The sequence below is a fragment of the Triticum aestivum genome, chromosome 4A (assembly GCF_018294505.1).
Source record: "Triticum aestivum cultivar Chinese Spring chromosome 4A, IWGSC CS RefSeq v2.1, whole genome shotgun sequence".
NCBI classification, from domain to species: domain Eukaryota; kingdom Viridiplantae; phylum Streptophyta; class Magnoliopsida; order Poales; family Poaceae; genus Triticum; species Triticum aestivum.
In genome coordinates, this window is record NC_057803.1 from 214,387,330 (window position 1) to 214,406,016 (window position 18,687).

Sequence of the window (18,687 nt, forward strand, 5' to 3'; positions counted from 1 at the left end):
CCTCCATCCCTTTCCCCCTCGCCCCCACGCCGATCAAATCCCTAGCCCCCTCGCCCCCGCGCACGCCAGATCCCTTTCCCCCTCTCTGTCGACGACCCCTTTCCAGCGCGCCCCACCCCCACCTCCAGCTCTCCTCCACCCATCAGCACCGCAGCTCTTCCACCCCTCACCACCGCAAGCCGCCGCCACCCCTAAGCATCCCTCTAGTAGCCGCCGCCGCCATCGCGTAGCCGCCGCCATCGCCGCCTTCTTCGTTCGTCCGCCCACATCTCGTCGCCCCAACCGCTGCTCTTGCCCGTCCCCGGCCTCGTCGAGCTCTCCTCCGACCCTCCCCGTGGTGAGCCTCCTCCACCCCCCCATTCCCCCCTCTGTCGCGTGCATCGCCCCCGTCGACTGCCCCTTTCCCCTGTTGCTCCCATCGCTGATGATTCTGCTGCCGCTGCTCTGTTGTTTTGCCACCACTGTTGATGCTGCTTGCTCTACTGCGCTGCTTCCTGTCCTCGCACAGCAGCCCGCGTCCCGCGCGTCCTGGCCTCGCGCCACGCCGGCGCCCGCCTCTACAAGTCGGTGCACCGTCCGCCCTGCTGCCCCATCGCCTACTGCCTCCCCTTGTGCGTGCTGCGTGCTGCTGCTGCTGGCATATTGACGAGGACAACAGGCCATAAGTGAATAACCATGGCTAGCAAGGTTTTGGTCGTGGTACATTGATACACAACATGCAGCTCCAGCCCCCATAGATACTTTTTTGTTTTGAAAAAGACAATATATGAACTGTGAGAATTCTTAAAAGTAGCTTGGTCGTTCCAAGAAAATGCTGCATTTTTGGTACTTGAAAGGTTTATGCTGATTCAGCAAATCCATGTGGCCTATTGAAAATTTAGATTTGTGATCAGGAGATGTTTGGGAAAAAGGAGTGTAGGTACTATTCTTGTGTTGGGATAATTTTGTAGATTTTTAGGAGCAAGGGGAAATAGGGTTGTACTTGTAAACTTGATAGGAATATGTTTTTGGGGTAAAATCTATTACGAAGGACATTAAAAAAAATTATTCTTGGCCAAATAGACTTCAGAAGTCAAACCTACATCAGTCAGTCAAATTTATTCCTGGAATCCAATTTTAAGTGTTGAATGAACACAAAAAGAGAGTGCTAAGTGATTTCAATATATGAAGTTTCAGAATAATATATAGGATCGTTGGTTTTAACCTTGGTTGCCATTGTTTCTATTTGTAACGGTATGAAGAATGACTCATGCTATTTGTTCTATCGGCTACCTAACAATCTCTAAGTGAAAGCAACTAGGTGGAGTAGATTTGTGCACACAATACTCCTACCAAGACAATTTGCTTCCAAGGAGTAGTTTCAGTTTGCTTGCAAGGAGTAGTTTCAGTAAAGTTTCAGCATGGTTTCAGTATAGTTTCAGTAGCTGATTTGCTATTCACTTTGTGTTATTAGTTTGCTTCCATCTTTGTGCCCACTCTGAAGAGTATTCGTATATGCTTGGAACTAAATAGAATTATACAATGAACTTCTGCAGGTTGATCTGAGTTGGACCATCCTCTGCAGCCAACTTCTCTTCGGCAAGAGGAAGAAAGGAGAATTAGGGTACGGTTTCACCCCTAGAAGATATATTGATGTACCCCGAGTGAAGGGAAGGAGTTTTCTAGGTTTTGTCTCTGACCATCGTGTCGTGATGATTTTGCAGGTACCTCGAGAGGCCCTTGAGTTTGCCGGAATGTCGATTAACTTCCGTTCCAGCAAATTCGGGTACTCCATATGTCCTATTTTTAGCAAAGTCATGCTAAAATTCATGGGCCGGAGTACTTGCGACAAATGCATGGGCTGGGGTATCTTAGTACTTAATTAAGTAGGATCAACTGCCTCTTGTGTTATACATATAGAAGTGTGATATCAACTCATAGTTATTACCAATGTCAGTTGCTCGTCATCGATAAACCCTAATCTAGTAGGATGACCTACTAAAAAAGCCCATACCACATATTCTATTTGGATGGCCCTGCTAACCCTTGACCATAAATACTTGAGATGGATGTAGCAGGCTTAAAGAAAGAAATGTTTTTAGGCCAACTCCACTGGGCCTGGCTAAAAATGCACAAGTGTGCATGACTAACAATATTCTATTATAAATCTAAAAAGGAAAGAGGAACCACTCATCCTAACCATTTTCTCTCAAAATTACCACTTCACTTCTTATTACTGAAAATCTTAGACCATCTCCATTCACCAATTGCTCAAACCAGTTCGAAGGGTGTGTTTTCACTACACTGTGGATTATCTTATTGGACCCAACAGAGATGATGTAGTTTTGAATTATGAACGTAGAAAATGTCGTCATCGGACGATGAAAGTCGCCCGGGGGAGTGCGGCTGGTGCCACGACGATTGAGGTCTGTGCGACAGGCCTCACCTGGACGATGATCGGTGCTTCATCATTAAGCTCGAGGAGACCTTCGAAGTTGAAACGGTACACAATGACGACAAGTGTTTTTTTCATAATTAAGCATGACTTCCACTATTTCAACGTGTAATTTTCATCTTTTACAATTCGAGTATAGCTTATCCCATGCCATGCAAGACGCTATGTCTTGGAGAGGATGGATTTTAAAGGCCATGAAAATTCTGAAACAAAGAAAATTCACCTAAGGACTCATCATGATGTGGATTTTGAAGTAAATCTGTATAATTCTGGGAGCGTAACCCATTTTGGTTGCAAAAATTGGGAAGCATTTTGCAAGGTGTATGGTTTTGACGAGGGTATGCTTGTCACCATGGATCTTGGTGATCCTGACATCGACCAAGACAATATGGACATTTGAGTCCTTGTTGATACGCCTCCAGTTCTACCGCTATATGAGTTTCTCAAACATAGTTAATTATTAACTAATTTATATTGTTCATTTAAATTTAGTTGACAGCTTATTTCCATTGACAGCTTATTTTGATTGTTCAAACAATGTGCGGAACATGGTAGACAAAACTCACTACACCGATGGCTCCGAGTTAACTTATCAGGAGAAAAATCATCTGGTCGGATTTTGTACTGATCTTGAGAATTACAATATCTATTGTAAAACTCCTCAACATTATGGTCAATACGTGCCACTGGTGCACGTGTTGATCTACGGTAACTACCATGGAGATACCCTGGCAAGATATTTTACTATTACAACATCCGTGCATCTTTTGCATACTTCTAAAACTAGTACATCATTGCTAACTATAAAGTTTTTACTATGTATTTCAACAGAGAATCCCATAGGATTGTGTGCCTCGTTTGATGTATCAGAATGGCAGCCTTCATGTTTTGATCATATATCCAGGTCATCCTACGAATCTAAACTGTCCATACCAGATTTCTCAAAGAAGTGGAGACATGCTAATCAGTAAATGGAAAAAATGTATGGATAGTCGTAAGGAGCTTCTTCGAAGCAAAAGGAAGAGAAGCGCAAGAATTTGAGACAGGATGATCTCCATTCTCCATAATGGAGAGTCAGGGTCTATATTGTTTTATGCTATTTTACCTTAAATAGGGTATTTAGGTCCTGCCTAATACTGATGATCATGTGCTAAGAACAATTAAGTAGGGTTGGTTCGATGACTATCAAGATGATGACCGTATGACTTGTTATTAATAACGAGTAGAAGTTGTATGATGATGATTCATAGGACTTGTTAGGATTAGTATTACTTTCGACAAACTCGCTACTCGCGGTCTCGAGACTTGTAATGTTCTATCTTTGTTCGGTCTTTTGAATTTGGAGACTAATATGATGAATTGTATTCGGAGACTAATCTTCTATTGTATTCGATGAATCTGCTGTTGCTGTGTGGTGTTGTCTATATTCTGTCTAGTAATATATTTTGTAACCTGTGCAAATATCAGAAAAGGAAAAAATCCCTAATATTCATACTAGTGGCGCACCACCAACTAGTGCGCCATTAGTAAGCCAGAGCACACTAGTAGTGCATCATCAACCAGTGCGCCATTAGTAAGCCAGAGCACATGGGTAAATATGGCCCCTGGGAGGCATACTAATGGCGCACCGTGGGATATACTAATGGCACACTGTGTGGTGCGCCATTAGTATACCAGATACTAATGGCGCACCCGTGGTGCGCCATTAGTAAAAAATTCTAATGGCGTGATGCTAGTGGCACACCTGTAGTGCACCATTAGTAGGCAAAACAGGTGCGCCACTAGCAGGCCTTTTCCTAGTAGTGTCACTCACATCCTAAACGGGAGTGCAAGCGCGCATTAAGGGACGTCTACACCATAGAGCCAGTCGCCCAAAAATTTAACCCATGGTCAGCTTGTCCGATCACTTTTGATCGCAGAGACCATCTGACCAGTATTCGTCAGGGAGGTTCAGCCGCATTGGTTCTCGATCAAATTATCGACGGATTCCACCTCACGCGAGTCCTTATGGATGATGGCAGCAGCCTCAATCTGCTTTATCAGGACACTGTCCGTAAAATGGGCATTAATCCATCAAGAATCAAGACCACTAAAACCAACTTTAAAGGGGTAATACCTGGCGTAGAGGCCTGTTGCACAGGATCCATAACGCTGGAAGTCATCTTCGGCTCACCGGATAACTTCTGGAGCGAAGACCTGATATTCGACATTGTCCCATTCCGAAGAGGCTATCACGCACAACTTGGACGAACCGCTTTCGCCCGTTTCAATGCAGTCCCACACTACTCTTATCTCAAGCTTAAGATGCCTGTTCCATGTGGCGTTATCACAGTTAATGGAAACACGGAGCGCTCCCTCCATACAGAGGAGCATACCACAGCCATCGAGGCCGAGGTGCAGGGTGGCCTTGCTGAGCCGAAAACCACACTAGTAGTCAAGCCCCCGGTCACGCTTAAACGACTCCGGTCTACCCTGCAGAACGGCAATCCGACTCATCTAGAGCTAGATTAGCAATTCAGCCTCCGCCAATGCCCCAGCCTGATAGCGGCAAACGTACCATGCATACATAACTACGCGTTGAAAATACCATGGGCAAGGACGAAGGCATGCTAAACATAGGGTCCATGATACGGCTTGACCCTATCCGGACCTACATATTGCACCACCTTTTTCTTCTTGTTTTTATTTTTTTCAGGTTCTTTATAGCCCGCATTAATTTCTGGAGCTAACAAGGGCTCCCTTCTAGGCCCCTTATACATACTCAATTGTCGATCCACTCAAAGGATCCTAAAGCAAGGTGAAAAGCGGCGCAGCCGTGCGTCAGTATGTCCAAAGAATCTTCTAGATCATTTTTCAAATTTAGGACCTGTATACAACTTTGCCTTATTATCGGCATGTAAAATAGCAGTGATGCTTATTGCATCTTCTGTAAAAATATGTTTTGACATACCAATCAGATTATAACAGAAACAGTTTCGCCCAGCCTTGTTCGATATTGGCCTTTTTCTGTTTTCCCACTTTACGTTCAAATTGGCATATACACCTTGGCACGACTTAAATCTCTAGGGGCTCTATTCAAGCCATATACGTATCTTCAATGATAGAAAGTCCGAACACTCTCAGAGTATACTTCGGCGTCCGAATACTGTATTATATGCATCGGCTCCGAATCACGTCTTTGGTCAATAGTTGGGTTGCCTGGATCCTGTATTTGCCACCTTACGTTCCATTTTTCAGCTAAGGTAGTAAAGGGAGAACTACTGCGATTGTGTTTTCGGCAAGCCCGGTCAAGCACCTCACTAGAGAAAGCCGAAAACTGACTGTCATGATGCGGCGAGAGCTGGTCCGGAATTCGGTGACTTATTAAATATCTAGCAATTTCTTCCATATTACATGAAGGTCTGGCTTTGTTCAGACACGCGTCTAAAGGCATCTAAGTTTGATAGCTGCATATGCACCAGGGGCTATCTTACAACCCCATTGTCAAACTCCTATGGCTAAGTGAGAGTGGTAAAGCCGCATAGTCCAATTGCCTCTCTCACCGCACTAACACCTCCTTCACGGACCAAGACGTTGGATGAAGAGTGATTATGTGATATCCCTAACACCCCCGTACTAGTTATGTGGGGGCTGAAGCCGACGACGGGCAAACTCTCAAAGATACAAATGGCCGCACAGGAGGAGAAGTAATTCAAGATAACATGCACAAATATATTACAAAGCCTCTGTTTATGATAAAATGCATGGTGGCTCGGATACATTTAATCGAACATAATATCCTTCGAGCATTGAACCTCTATCAAACGGGCACCCTCAAGGACATCGTCGAAGTAGCGCTCTAGTGTGCGGTGGACCTTGTCTCCGGGAGGACCTTCAACGGCTACGCTGGAGGCCTTCATCTTTGCCCAGTGCATCTTGACATGGGCAAAGGCCATCCGCGCGCCCTCAATGCATGTCGAGCGCTTGACGAGGCCAAAGTAGTTGCTCGGAATGGGTCCGGCTGGCCACACCCGAACTATGATGTCCTTCATGGCCAAACCGGACATCCTATGCAGCTCCACTGGCTGCATCATCTGATTGTTGAGTACCGCTGGTCTCTCCGGTGCCAAATGCTACGACCGGAAGAGCTTCTCCGTCGCGTTCCTATCTTGGGCCTGGAAATATTGGGTGACATCAACCGCACTCCTCGGGAGATCCGTGAAAGCGTTTGGAGCACTCCATGGTCGATTTAGCAAAGCATATCTTCGACCGCTGAATATACTTTGTAAAAGAAAAGGCTTACCAGCCGCTATCTACCCGACCTGCTTGATCTCCTCGCGAGCAGCCCGGGACTCGGACCCCACCTCCTTTGTAGCTTGAAGAGCCATGTTGAGATCGACCACTTGGGCCTTGTTACTCTCCTCCAAGGACTCACACTTGGTGGTGGCCTCCTGGAGCGCTTGCTCTACTTCGGTCACCCTCGCCTCATACTTAAGGAGGGCGGCCTTTTCGGCCTCCACATCAACAACCACTTTCTGTGCGGCTGCTTTGCTTATCCTCACCTCCTCCTTGGCTTCGGCAAGGGCACTCTTGAGGGCCTCGACCTCGGTCGCGTTGCCTACAATCATTAATAGTTGTGCACAAGCGTAAAACTCTGCGTTTGCATTATAATTCAGGCTTGTAAGGGGTCTTTTAAAAGCATACCTTGGGGCTCATCAAACCGCTTGTTAATACAGTCGATCTCATCATCAGCCAGCTTCAGTTTCTGCTAGAGTCTGGAAACTTCCGCGTTCTTTGCAGAAGCTACCAGCAGTGAAGCCTGTTCACCAAAATAGACAAGTATGTTACCTCAGGAATATTCGACCCTCTGTCTGGCCCTTTCTTCAAAAAGCCGAACAGAGTCTCAGGGGCTACTATCTATACACAGGTGTATGATTATACAGGCAAAAGAGACCATAGATATTACATCAGATACCTCAAAACATGTTAGCAGGCTAGTGAATGCTTCGTTTAGTCTACTTTTGGCGGACTGAACCTTTTAAACCACCGTACCCATCAGGGCATGGTGCTCATCCATGATGGAAGCACGGTGAAGTGCATCCCTTGATGTATCCGGTGCCTCCGGATTGATGGAGGTCGTCGGTGGAGTCAACACTCCCCCCTCTTTCAAAGGGGACTGCTCACTCGGATCCGAAGCCGTGGGGGACTCCGGAGCAGTATTCGGCTGGGGGCCGAACTGGTCAAGGCCCCCGCCGTCAGTCTCCATGGGGATTACACCCCCCATATCTCCGGTCGCCGTGGAATTGCCCTCTAGCGCCATTTCAGCTGCCCTCCGCACTTCTCCTTGGCCCGGAGAAGTCCTTTGAGATAACACCTTAGTGTCATCTGTGGCATGTGGCGGGGAGGCTCGTGGAGGCGACTCGCTGTCCATCATCTCCGGCGCCAAAGAATTCCCTGAAGACAATGATTGTTGGGGGAGATCACGTGCCGGACTGGAAAACATAGATGATATATCACCCTACAATTTATAAAAATCTGGACATATGCATTATCTTTGAATACTTATGATTCGTCCAGGGGCGTCGGCCTGGGGTTCCATTTGGGGACGGCTTCAACGTCCGATTCTGAATCATCCGAAAGGGAGAGTTTCCCCTTCTTGGACGCCTCCTCCTCTAGGTCTGCGGAAGCCCCCCTTTTCTTCTTTCCTCCCTTAAGGGGAGAACTGCTCTCCTCCTCTCCCTCTTTGTCATCGTCTCCCTCGTGGGAGGAGGGAGCTTCGGTATCTTCGGACATTATGTCCAAAGTACCTTTACGATGAAGGCCACTTCTGGCTTCCTTGCCCTTCTTCTTGGCCTTCTTCTCCGGCGCCTAGTATGGCGCCGGAACCAGCATCTTTGTCAGAAGAGGAATAGATGGGTCTTCGGACAGTGGAGCTGGACACCGGATCCACTCCGCTTTCTTGGTCCAGCCTTCAAGAATAAGGGGAAGGCTTAGTATGCTCCTTGGATCTATAAGTCGAGGATATGTTTGGAAATCTGAAAAACATACGGGAGAAGCCGGATGAGCACGATCGAGGCCGAGGTCTTCGGTCGTTTTCGGCCATGACTTCTGGGCCTTGAAAAGCAGCTTCCATATACCTTCATGCGTTGTGCCAAAGAACCGCTGCAGGGTCTGGGGATTGGCCAGATCAAACTCCCACATGGGTGAATTCAGCTAAAAAGCATCACTTGGATCACGTTGGCAAGGTTGGTGTCCTTTTGTATCATGCTTTGGACCCGCTTTTGTAGCGTCATCACCTCATCGGACGACGCCTAGTCTAGGCCCTTTTTTATCCATGATGTAAGCTGCATTGGAGGACTAGATTTGAATTCAGGGGTGGCGGCCCATGTGGTGTCATGGGGTTCCATGATGTAGAACCACTCCCGTTGCCATCCCTTCACGGTTTCCACAAAGGCCTTGGGCCAGGTGACGTTAGGGAGCTTGCTCACCATGGCACCGCCACACTCCGAGTGTTGACCCTGGACCACTTTTGGCTTCACGTTGAAGACCTTGAGCCATAGGCCAAAGTGGGGGGGATGCGAAGAAATGCCTCGCACATGACGATGAACGCCGAGATGTTGAGGAATGAATTAGGGGCTAGATCGTGGAAATCTAGCCCGTAGGAGAACATGAGCCCATGGACGAAGGGGTGGAGTGGAATACCTAGCCCACGAAGAAAGTGTGGGATGAATACTACCCTCTCATTGGGCTTCGGTGTGGGGATGGTCTGCTTCTTGGCAGGGAGCCGATGGGATATTTCTTTGGCTAAGTACCCCGCTTCCCGGAGATCCTTGATGTTCTCCTCCGTGATGGAGGAGGCCATCCACTTGCCCTGCGCTCTAGATCCGGACATGGCTAGAGTGTTAGCTGGGGACAGAAGGGGTTGAAGCCAGGGCGCTAGAGCTCGAGGATAGATGGGCTGAGGAGGAAGAAGGCGTGGGGTAAAAAGGTGGATCCTTATGTTCTTAAAAAGGCAGTGAATATCGAGCGTCCCCCCATGAGCCTTAAAACTCGCCTATTCTCTAGGGGTCGTGCAAACGGCATGGTTGTATTACCCAAACCCGTATTGATGAGATTTCCGCAATAAGGGGACACGATCTCCGCTTTGACGAGACTTGTCAATGAAGATCGCATCTCGAAACACGAAGCGGGAGGCTGAAAACGGTTCAAAGTAATAATAAGGCTAGAACACAACGCCTCGCCGAAAAAACTGTCAGAAGACATGACCTATTTTTGTTTAAGTATTTTGCCCTTGTGGTTCAGGGTTGTAACTAGTGTACATAGCCGGATATAGTTCTTTTGATCAATTACTTTGTAGTGTTCGGAGGAGCGACCCGCCTAGCAATCCTGAAGACAATCTGCGCTCCGGACACATCGTCATTAAAGCCTGGTTCAGGGGGTACTGAGGGTGTCCTGGATTAGGGGGTCCCCGGGCGTCCGGGCTGTGTGACATGGGCCGGACTGGTGAGCCGTGAATATACAAGATAGAAGGCTCCCCCCCCCGTGTCCGTATGGGGCTCTCCTTTGCGTGGATGGAAAGCTTGGCGTTCGGATAAGAAGATTCCTTTCTCTGTAAACCGACTCTATATAACCCTAGGCCCCTCCGGTGTCTATATAAACTGGAGGGTTTAGTCCATAGAGACAATCTCAATCATACAGGCTAGACATATAGGGTTTAGTCATTACGATCTCGAGGTAGATCAACTCTTGTAACCCCTATACTCATCAAAGTCAATCAAGCAGGAAGTAGGGTTTTACCTTGATCAAGAGGGCCCGAACCTAGGTAAAAATCGTGTCCCCTGCCTCTTGTTACCTTCGATCCTCAGACGCATAGTTCGGGACCCCCTACCCGAGATCGTCCGGTTTTGACACCGACTGGACTCTCTTGAATGCCATCATTATTTATCTCTGCGCATTTGAGCTGTGCGTTTATAGATGGGCCTAGGAGTTGAGCTAGTAGGGCAGTGGCCTGGGTCCAAAGTAGTAGAAGTAGCACAGAAATTTTTTTTGAGTGTAGGGTTTTCCCTGCTCATGCCTGCCTACTAGAATCGCCAGTGCTTGGAAGGAAAACTGAAGAAAAACTTAGGAATTGGAAAGTTTCCTATGGTACTACTATTCATGCATTTGGTTCAAAGGAATGGAGCAAAGGAAAACTGTAGGATTTGTTCCTTTAGTGTCTCCTTGAAAGAAAAACCATAGGAATTTTAATATCCACTTGTCCTCCTTTTCAAATTCCTATTCATGAAGCACAAGACTAAGAGATCGTAGCATAATAACATTATAATCGTACATTTTCTTGTGGTTTGACTTAATCTCACCATGCTTCTTTGCATCCTGTGATCTTCCAATTTTTGTGAACCAAACACCTAGAATGGAAGAAATCCTGTGCTTTTAAATTCTCTGTTTTCCACGTGCATTCCTATCCTATTACTGTGCTATCCCTGCATTGTTAGAATCCTCCAATTCAAACGAGCCCTTATAGAATTACTTCGCTTATATACAGTTGTCAAAGAAAACCTTGTGTGGTTTGTCCCGCTCCTGCTACTCCGTCGTCCACCCCAGCTCAGCTGCTCCAACGACAGAAGGGTCCAGCATAGCAGGGATCCGGCCTCCAGACTGTCTTTCGCCGCCTCAGATATTCTTCCCCACCACCGGCAGCCACGACAACTGCAATACTATCATCAATCGAGCAGATGACCTGAAGGACTACATGGTTCCGCAAGAGAGTTCGTACTCTTTCCTGTCTGCTTATGTTATGCATTGCTTAATATTACATGCTACTTTATCGTCATGTTCACTGATTAGAGTCCAAGTCAGCTCCAAACTAATGGTCAAACTTGAGTTTTAAATGGTTGTGGGGTACATATCGGGGCAGCAATCAATAGTATTTATCTACTATCTGGTTTATCTCTGGTGTCTACTATGAGTTTCATGTTGGGTGGGAAACAAGCAATAAAGAAACCATTATCTATATTTTTTAACTGAAGCCATTATCTGCCTGCTATCATTGGTTTTGGGTCTATCCAAAGGTTGCTACCATCACTCTGGATTTCTGCATGCACTCCTTACATAATCTCACTATGTTTTATTCCTATGCATGTCAGTTATTGTACACAATGGAACTGACATGTAGAGCAAAAGAGACGAGCCTTGCATGGAAATAAAATTTCATGTAGACGTCGCTCCATGGTAGGTGCAAGGCAGCCCCCCCACCCATTTTGGATTGTAATCAAGAGGAAGATAAATGTTCTGAGGGGGATTCAGAAGGAGAAGACCACTCCTCTTTACCCCCTAAGGTCTTCACTCTAACTTGGCATGCTGATGTTGGTAATATCATGCATATGGTGCCCTGCATTGCTTACTTTATACATCAAATATGTCATCTACTTAGTTTAGACATGCTTTGTGTGAATGCCATATCTTTAGTTTCTTCATCGTATATGTGAATTATGCAACGCCATCTTGTTTAGCCAGGCATCATATATGTGAATTTTGCAATGCCATCCTACTTAGCCAGTCATTTTATATGTGAATTATATCAGGCCATCCTTTTTTCATTACGTATTACATTTGTCAACAACGTTAGTACATTCAACTACTCTTCATGTCCATCGGCCATTTGACACGGTGATGGAAAATTCTGGAGTGAAAACAAGGTCTTCAGAGTAGACTATGCTATCTGACAAAGCGCATATCTCGCTGGTTACGGATAGCTCGTCAGAGGAGGATTCAGAGACAGATGACCAGTCCTATCCCCCCCCAAGGTGTATGCTCTAACTTGGCAGGGTTATGTTGCTCATACCGTGTGTATGGTGTCTTGCATTGCTATGTCATTTGATTAGTTTAGACATGCTTTGTGTGAATGCCACTTTTTTAGTGTCTAATTACCATATATGTGAATTATGCAATGCCATCTTGTTGCAAGACATTGTATATGTGAATTATTCATTGCTATCTTGTTGCAAGGCATTATATATGTGAATTATGCAATGCCATGTTGTTTAGCCAATCATCATATTTGTGAATTATATCATGCTATCCTTTTTTGTATTACGTGTTCCATTTGTCAACAATGTTTGTATATTCAACTACTCTTCATGTGCATTAGCCATTGGAAGCGGTGATGGAAGTATCTAGAGTGAAAACAAGGTATTCAGAGCAGACAATGCTACCTGCTGAAGTAGACATCTTGCTAGTTACAAATAGCTCCTCAGAGGAGGATTCAGAGATTGATGACCAGTTCTATTTCCCCCCTGAGGTCTATGCTCAAACTTGGCAGGGTTATATTACTCATGTCATGCATGTTATCTTGCATTGCTTAGTTTTTACATCATATATGTGATCGCCATCTTCTTACTTGCTTACTATATAAATCATATATTTGAATTGTATCATGCCATCATGTTTACATAGACAGCATCTATCTGAATTATGGCATGCCAACCCATTTAATAAAGACATCATATAGTTATATCATCTCATCCTATTTAGTGTTTATAGTCATCATATTTTGAATTATGTCATTCTATCCATGAATTATATCATGCTATCATGTTTCCATAGGTGGCGTGTATGTGAATTATGGCATGCCAACCTGTTTAATAAACACATTATATAGTTATATCATGTCATCTTGTTTACATAGTCATCATATTTTGAACTATGTCTTTCTATCTTTTTTAGTTAGCCATCATATATGTGAAATTGTCTCATGCTATCCTGTTTAGTTAGGCACCATATATGTGAAATTTTGTCTTGCTATCCTGTTTGGTTAGACAACATAAATGTGAATTATTTCATGCCCTCTTTTATTCCCCACTATCCATAGCACATGTCTATCATACAATGTTTGTACATTCAATTACTTTTCTTGTTTATCAGCCATTTGAATTGGAGAGGGTGATGGCAATATCTAAGGGTGTAACAACACGGTCTTCAGAAAAGATAGTGCTACCAATTGATGCAGATAGAACCACGGTTGTACTTGCCCAAGAACCAGCCCCACCACACATAACCTAGACTCTCGCAGATTGTACCCCTACCCAGTTGGACAGAGAACCAGCTACACCCCTTCTAACACCAACCCCAGCAGATAGTAACCCAGTTCCAGTTGACACATTACTATCTCCACCATAGGGCACCCAAACACAAGCACTTAGTAAGGGAACTGCAGTGCCCAAAGCACAAGGAAAATCAATCCGAATCCCAACTCAACGCTTAAAGCAAAAGAAGAATTGTTCTCAGGTCAGGTTCAGTAGCTATGGTTCATACTCCTTTGCTCTTGCATCACTGTATTTACTCATACCAACTATTTTCATAATTGAAGGATGGAATTGAAACTCCAACGGCGCAACAGGTATTTTTTAAACCTGTTTCTTTAACTGGTTTGTTGTTGTAACTTCCTATATGTTGATTTCAGTTTTAATTGAATAAACAGTTAAGTTCTCATGTCATGCACATTACAAGTGTTGTTATTGCTCAATAGTTACCCACACTTATATTCTGTCTATTCTGCTTTGTCTTGAATAAATATTATTTGAACTGTGTCGCTATCTTGATTTTGCAAAAAAAACTAGAATGATATAGACCATAAAGTGACCGTGGTACATAGATATATGTTTGTTTCATGTTGTTATCCTGTCCACTTGACTACTAAACTAATTTACCAAATGCGTTTCATATACAACATGGTCAACCTGTGATGTGTGTGCTTGTTTCTCTTTTAGAATGCGGACAAAATATTGGAGAACAGTACCCCGTTATGCAATGGTAAAGGAAGTAATGGAGATAAGGTTCAAGATAGTGAGACATCCCTGTTGGTCTTCAAGAAAGCTGATAAAAACTATCTTGATGATAGTGAAACAACCGAAAAGTCTTGTCTTGATGTAGTGTTTGAGTTACTGGCCACTACCACTGGCACAAGCTCTTCGAACTCGCTGTCTAAATCAGTTCGTCTTCTTGAGTCTCAACTTCAAGATGAAAGACATCGATCAGATGTGCTGCGGTAGGAAGCTGAAGGACTGAGGAAGTCCCTGCGTAATTCATATGCATACCTTCTAGTGTAATAGCAAGCGCTTGAGGATTTAAGCGCCAAACAAGAGAAAGTTAATAAGCTTGCTAACCATCTTGCCAGCATTATGGGTACCCAGGATATTGTTTCTTGAGCTATTCTGAAGTGTTTTGAGTTCTGGACTTGTTTTGCTGTAGCATTTATTTGCACTGGTCGCCAGCTTTGACAACCAGTGTATATCATATGCTGCTTTGTTCCCTATTTTTGCACTGGTGGTGAACTTTGATGCCCAATGGATGTAATATGTATAATAGACGTGATAGCCTAGCGTAAGTTGCTTGCTTATTTATTTCCTTGTTGTCTTGTTTATTTGTTTGCTTGTAGTAAGTGCAATTCTTTTTCCACGGTTTGCTAGTGGCCGCAATAACCAAAATTTTAAAACTGGGCCACAATAACCAATTTTTTTAAAACTAGGTCACAATAACCATGGGCTACATATTTACTGTAGTTACCATGGGCCTCCTACGGGCCGTAGAAACAATGGGCCTTCTACGGGTCGTAGAATCAATGGGCCTTCTACGGGCCGTAGCATCAATGGGCCTTCTACGGGCCGTATGATCGATCAGCCAAACATGGGCCAATAACATACCGCATTATGGGCATAAATAGGCTACAGTTGGAATCGTCCGTTCATGGGCCGACCATAATGGGTCGTCGTTAATCGGCCGTATTTGATGACACTATGACAACGGCCTAATGGATTAACGGGCCGCAAATAGGTCGACTGTAACCACGGGCTGAATTTGTCCCACAAGCAGAAAAGTCCAGTAACATGCTGTAAGTGATTGAATGCTGGAAATGAGCCCAAGAATAAATGGGCCCTGAGAAGGCCAAAAGATAACACGGGATGGAAACGGCCCAATGGAATGATGGGTTGTTAATGGGTATAAAGCGGTACACTGTTCATTAAGGGTCAGATTCACCACGGGCCGTTAATGGGACAAGAGGTAAAAGGGCCTCATATGGTCCGAAAGACATCATGGGCCATACACGGGCTGGAAGTTACGACGGGCTGGAATCATATTGGACGGCCCAGATGTAGCTACTGGGCTTAATTCCTATAGGCCGTAACGGGCCATGAGTTAGCGGTCCGTAAATGGGCTATATATGAACACACAATTAACAGGCTTTCCGTGGGCTGGCCCGTTACCTTTTGACCAAGTCAAACATGCCGGCCTTTTCACCAGAATGGGCCTTTGTTGGGCCGTCCCATGTGTCGACGTATCATAGGCACCTCCTGTCCAGTGAGTGGATGACATCTGTTCCAACGGTGAGCCAACTCGTGTTTCCTCCGGCCAATGAGAATTTTACATGTGGAAAATCCCCATTGGTCCGGGCTGTTAACAGGTTATCAAATCCAAAACCGGACATGATAGCTTAACGGCGACCTGTTATGGTGGATGCCACGTGTCGGTTACCATTGACGAAAACACTTCCATGACGCGCCATTTATCGTCATGGAAGTGGACACTTTCATGATGATAATTTAGGTAATGTCATGGAACACTTCTACGACAGCACAGGTATGACTATCTTGATTCTGTCATAAAATCGTCATGGAAGTGTATTTTTTTTGTAGTGTCAGTAGCACAGTAATATGATAGTTTGGATAGTAGTAGTGACAACAATAGTAACGGTAACAGTGATAGCAATGATTTTGTAGCAAGTGTAACTAACAGCATCAACACTATTAACTTAGCAAGAACAATACGTAGGAAATTTCTAGGCATTGGATCGATAGATTCGTTGGATGATATTCATCATATAACAGTCATAACCTAGGGCGATACAAAACTAGCTCCAGTTCATAAATACAATGTAGGCATGTATTCCATAAATAGTGATACACGCTTATGGAAAGAACTTGCATGACATCTTTTGTCCTACCCTCTCGTGGCAGCGGGGTCCTTAAGGAAACTAAGGGATATTAAGGCATCCTTTTAGTAGAGAACTGGAACAAAGCATTAACACATAGTGAATACATGAACTCCTCAAACTGAAAGTATCCCAATTACTATCACACTGGGGTTTGTGGATGATAACAAGTAGTAGGTGAATATGACTTACAAGATCGGATCTAGAACATAGATATAATGGTGAAAATATATATGGTTTAGATCTGAAATAATGGCACCCGGGCCCAAAGTGACAAGCATTAAGCATGACAAAGTCATAACAACACCAATCTCGGAACATAATGGACACTAGGGATCAATCCCTAACAAAACTAACTCGATTACATGATGAATCTCATCCAACTCCTCACTAACCAGCGAGCCTACGAAGAAATTACTCACTCCCGATGGGGAGCATCATGGAATTGGTGATGGGGAAGGGTTGGTGACGACGAAGATCGAAGATCCCCCTCTCTGAGCCCTAAACAGACTCCAGATCTGGCCTCCTAATGAAGAACAGGAGGTGGCGGCGGCTCCATCTCATGAAACGCGATAATTCCTCCTCCCTGATTTTTTCTCCAAATATAGGTATTTATGCAGTTGGGATCAGGGTCTACGGGGCCACCAGGTGGCCACAACCCACCTGGGTGTGCCTGGAGGGGGCGCGCTCTGGTGGGTTGTCCTCACCGAGGCCCCCTCCGGTGGTTCTTGGGTCCAGTATTTTTCTTTTATTCTGAAATAATTCCCCAAAAAGTTTCGTTCCAATCCAAGAACTTTTATTTCTACACAAAAACAGCACCATGGCAGTTCTGCTGAAAACAGTGTTAGTCTAGGTAGTTTCATTCAAATCATGCAAATTAGAGTCCAAATCAAGAGGAAAAGCATTAGGAAAAGTAGATACGACAGATACATATCAGCCCCACAAGCCACGAGGGCGTGTCTGCTACCTCTTGAGCACTGCGTTGGTTTTCCCTTGAAGAGGAAAGGGTGATGCAGCAAAGTAGCGTAAGTATTTCCCTCAGTTTTTAGAACCAAGGTATCAATCCAGTAGGAGGCTACGTGCGAGTCCGTCGCACCTACATAAAACAAATAAATCATCGCAACCAACACGATAAGGGGTTGTCAATCCCTACACGGTCACTTACAAGAGTGAGATCTTATAGATATGATAAGATAATATTTTTGGTACTTTTATGATAAAGATGCAAAGTAAAATAAAAGGCAATGAAAATAACTAAGTGTTGGAAGATTAATATGATGGAAGATAGACCCGGGGCCATAGGTTTCACTAGTGGCTTCTCTCAAGAGCATAAGTATTTTACGGTGGGTGAACAAATTACTGTTGAGAAATTGACAGAATTGAGCATAGTTATGAGAATATCTAGGTATGATCATGTATATAGGCATCACATCTGAGACAAGTAGACTGACTCTTTCCTCCATCTACTCTATTACTCCACACATCGGCCGCTATCCAGCATGCATCTAGAGTATTAAGTTCATAAGAACAGAGTAACACCTTAAGCAAGATGACATGATGTAGAGGGATAAATTCATGCAATATTATAAAAACCCCATCTTGTTATCCTCGATGGCAACAATACAATACGTGCCTTGCTGCCCCTACTGTCACTGGGAAAGGACAACGCAAGATTGAACCCAAAGCTAAGCACTTCTCCCATTGCAAGAAAGATCAATCTAGTAGGCCAAACCAAACTGATAATTCGAAGAGACTTGCAAAGATAACCAATCATACATAAAAGAATTCAGAGAAGATTCAAATATTGTTCATAGATAAACTTGATCATAAACCCACAATTCATCAGTCTCAACAAACACACCGCAAAAGAAGATTACATCGAATAGATCTCCACAAGAGAGGGGGAGAACATTGTATTGAGATCCAAAAAGAGAGAAGAAGCCATCTAGCTAATAACTATGGACCCGAAGGTCTGAGGTAAACTACTCACACTTCATCAGACAGGCTATGGTGTTGATGTAGAAGCCCTCCATGATCGATGCCCCCTCCGGCGGAGCTCCGGAATAGGAACCAAGATGGGATCTCATGGATACAAAAAGTTACGGTGTTGGAATTAGGGTTTTGGCTCCGTATCTGATCATTTGGGGGTACATAGGTATATATAGGAGTAAGGAGTACGTCGGTGGACCAACAGGGGGGCCCATGAAGGTGGAGGGCGTGCTTGGGAGGGTAGGCGTGCCCCCTACCTCGTGGCTTCCCTGTTGGTTGCTTGACGTAGTGTCCAATTCTC